This window comes from Gavialis gangeticus, unplaced genomic scaffold (genome assembly GCF_001723915.1).
Source record: "Gavialis gangeticus isolate Ggan-Ray unplaced genomic scaffold, GavGan_comp1, whole genome shotgun sequence".
Lineage (NCBI taxonomy): Eukaryota > Metazoa > Chordata > Crocodylia > Gavialidae > Gavialis > Gavialis gangeticus.
Window position 1 is genome coordinate 217,932,197 of NW_017729032.1, and position 3,506 is coordinate 217,935,702.

Below are 3,506 nucleotides of genomic sequence, written 5' to 3' on the forward strand. Positions count from 1 at the left end.
CCTTTGCACTGACAAGAAGGGAGTTCCCCAGCCTGTAGGGACTATTATGACTATTATTTTTATAGCGTTGCCAATAAATGGCTGAAATATCAGTGGTGTATACAGATGTGTGCAATCTATTTGAGATTTTAATTATCTTGAATACTCCAAAGATTACGTGGTAAAGTGATGAATCTGAGCAAATTCTGTTTCCAGCATAGCCTTCCTTCCACCCATTTCTGATGCTCAAGGAACAAAACTTTTTAGCACAGTGCCAGACTTTCCTAAAACTTCTGAGACTTGACACCACATTAGATAAAAAGGTGAAAAAATGCATTTTGTTCATTTTTGTTTTGTCTCTTCTGCTGGTAGCTCTGTTCATGGCTTTTCTGTCCTTTTTGGTCAGAAGCCAGGAGGAACAGAAGCAATTTGTATGAAGTCATGTATGCAGACCAGGACAAAAGAAAAATTCTTAGCCTTAAACACATTTCTGACCTGTATCATCTTCCCTAGCATTCCTGTTGAGCACCTGCAGTTTGCATCTGTAGGCTGAAGGAAGCAAGCTAGGCCCTACCGATAGGCCAGTATCTTTAGGACCATCATGTTAGCTTTCAGTTTTCCTACACATCCTGAGCTTCCTTTAAAAAAAAAAAAAAAAAAAAATACTTTGCAACTTTAGTAGTTAATAGGGTGCAAATTTATGATGGGAGGAAGATAAAGATACAAAATTAAGAACACTGACAATGCATAAGCAGGATATTTTATTTTTTATTATTATTTTGTCCAGACTCTTCTACAGGAAATTTAGTTGTTAATCTCCAGGGAAGAATGTGTTTTGCTTTCTGAGTCTCCCCTTTAAATGCAACATTGCAGTAATATATTTTTGTGAAATAAGACGTACTTAACCCACACTAGTTTTTGAGGCTTTATGTAGTAATGTTTGTAAAGCAGTTTCAGATAACTGGTAAAATTTGGGGTATAATAAGGTTTCTTTTGTTTTTGTTTTTTTAAAGATCAGTATACAATCTTGGAACAAAAAGCTAAACCAGAGACTTGTATTGAGTTTTAAGAGCAAAAGTACATAATTTGTTTGTGGTTACAAAAGTACTCTGGGAAATGATAAAACTGTCTCTTATTGAATATAATGTACCCTTTCTCTCCTATCCAGGAAACTTTTTATAGCTCCTTTGTACAAATGAATTCTTCACTCTCAGGAACCAAAATATAATAAATTGGATTAAATACCTTTATGGAAAAACACTTATTTACCACTTGGAGATAATTTTTTTTTTAAATGCTGCTAGTTCAGCCATGTCCATCTAGTTTTATGCTTTTTATTCCAGTGAGTTCTATTTTTTTTAATATCCTATACACCGTATTCTAATACATGTACTACTGCATTTACTTGTGTACTACACACTTTCTATCACACAGTTGGTCCTCACTCTGGAACAATCTTTTCTTCTACAATATGCCTTTCAGAAAACAAGATGTGTGGTATGCAAGAGAATACAGTATCATTCTTCATTCTATATTATTCTTTTTTCAGTGTAAGTTTATAACTGTAAACTGAAATTTATAGACATTTGAAAATCAGTTTAATATAAATGCAGCCCTTTGGGCTTGTCTACAAGTGAAGAGCCTCTGCAGGATAGCTGTGGTGACATTTATGCTGGCAGAGCTCCCTACTGGAGATTCAGTGTATGGTAACAAAGTTGTTTTTGTTTAATTTTTGCCAGTATAGCCCCTGAATGACATAAGCTAGGCTGCCCAATAGACTTTTGTTAGCATAACTTCATCTGCATCAGAATTTTTGCCAGCATAGCTAAGACTGTAATTCTTTCACTCTTCTAGTCAACATAGTTCTCTCAGCGGAACTTTATAACATAGATTTTTCTTACTCATTCCTTGGTAGTACTTTGAGGTTACAGACTGAATGGCTATGGAAAGTAAGCTACCATTTCATTGCTAAAAGGTCCTCCTTTATCAGAGTTTGGGCACATTTGCACAACATGTGGCATATGCATGTTATGTGGATAAATAGAAAACTCTAGGCCAAGCCTGTGCCAAATCTAATTAGAATTTCATAATTACTATTAATGTTTCCTTAGTATCTAGCAGGTTAGAGTCATGTGGTGGTGGTCATTGTACAGCAATGGATTACAGCAGTGGTGCTCAACCTGCAGCCCCTTGGGCTGTGTCCCATGGGTGGGGCATTATTCCCTGGAAACCACAGCAATTACCACTGTCACACTCCTCTGCCACCAAATTTCCAGACCTCTGTGAAGCCCCACAGGCCAGATGTTAAATACTGCTGGATTAGAATGTAGGTTATACATTCTAAGTAGTAACAATGCAGTGTTTTGTTACACATAGTTCATATTAATTGTGTTGATCTTAATGTTTACTACATTCATTCAATTTATTTCTCCTTTAGTTTCATAGAAATACAACAGAACTTACAACTTGTTTTGACTTTGCATACCTACTTCAAATACTGTAAGAAGGAGGTTAAGTATTTGGGTTGCATTGCAAATACGTTCTGTTTTGTGGAGTTTTAGTTAACCTCAGCTTTTTTATGGGATAGGTTGAATTATGTCCTCACTTTAAGGATTTTTGATTTTTTTTTTTAAGTTTGCTTATTCAAACAAATTTATACTTCCTTCAGTGAGGCTGTAACTTGAACATTCCATACATTTAAAATTCAAAGTAGAATTTCTGACTCAATAAAATGCTTTTATAGTGGATTTATTAGTTTGATTTTTGTTTTCCTATACCTGTAGCTCTGGTATACTAATATGCTTTACTAATACCCTCTACTAATATGCTTCACAACCTGCTTAGGAAAACCAAGGATAAGAGAAGAAGGTTCTTTATGACTCAGTCAGTCTGTGATGAGACTATAACCAAAATGCCCATTGTAGATCTACAGGGGTGTAGGTTGTAGCCGTGTTGGTCTAAGGACATAGACAGACGAGGTTCTTTGGGTGAATCTGATATCTTTCATTAGACCAACTTTAAATAGTTGGAAAACAATTATTAAGCAAGCTTTTTGGTTCTTTGTCAGGCTAAGGAAGTTTCAGCAGTTGGTGTGTGCTCTTCCTGGATGGAATGAAAAATAAAGAAGCCAGAGGCTGGTCTGGTATGCATACAAGACCGGTAGTCAGTGAAAATGTAGATTGACTCCTCAATGGGTGAGACACAGGTGGGGGGAGAAGGGGGATGAATGTTGGAGAGATACCCGGGGAGTCAGATGTCAGGCAGGTTATAATGTGTCCTAAATCCAATGTCTATATTTAGTCCATGATTTTTAGTATCCAGGAGGTTAATGAAGTGGAGTTCATAGGCTCGTCTCTGGGAAGCATTTTATAAGTTTCCTTTGAGGATCAGGACTGAGAGAGTGGTTTTCTTGTGAGAAATGTGCCCCCACAGGTAATTGGGTATTCCTGTCTTTGATAGATTTCCGGTGTGCATTCATTCTGGTGTGCAGTTGTTGTTTGGTCTCTCCTATGTATTTTCCATCAGGG

The 3,506-nt window shown here is 36.6% G+C and overlaps 1 protein-coding gene across 7 annotated transcripts in view; it reads left to right on the forward strand.

Annotated features, from left to right (window-relative positions):
• SYNJ1 (synaptojanin 1) overlaps nt 1-3,506 on the forward strand; it is a 132,481-nt gene that overhangs the window by 31,551 nt on the left and 97,424 nt on the right. The gene's annotated exons all lie outside the window — the stretch shown is intronic.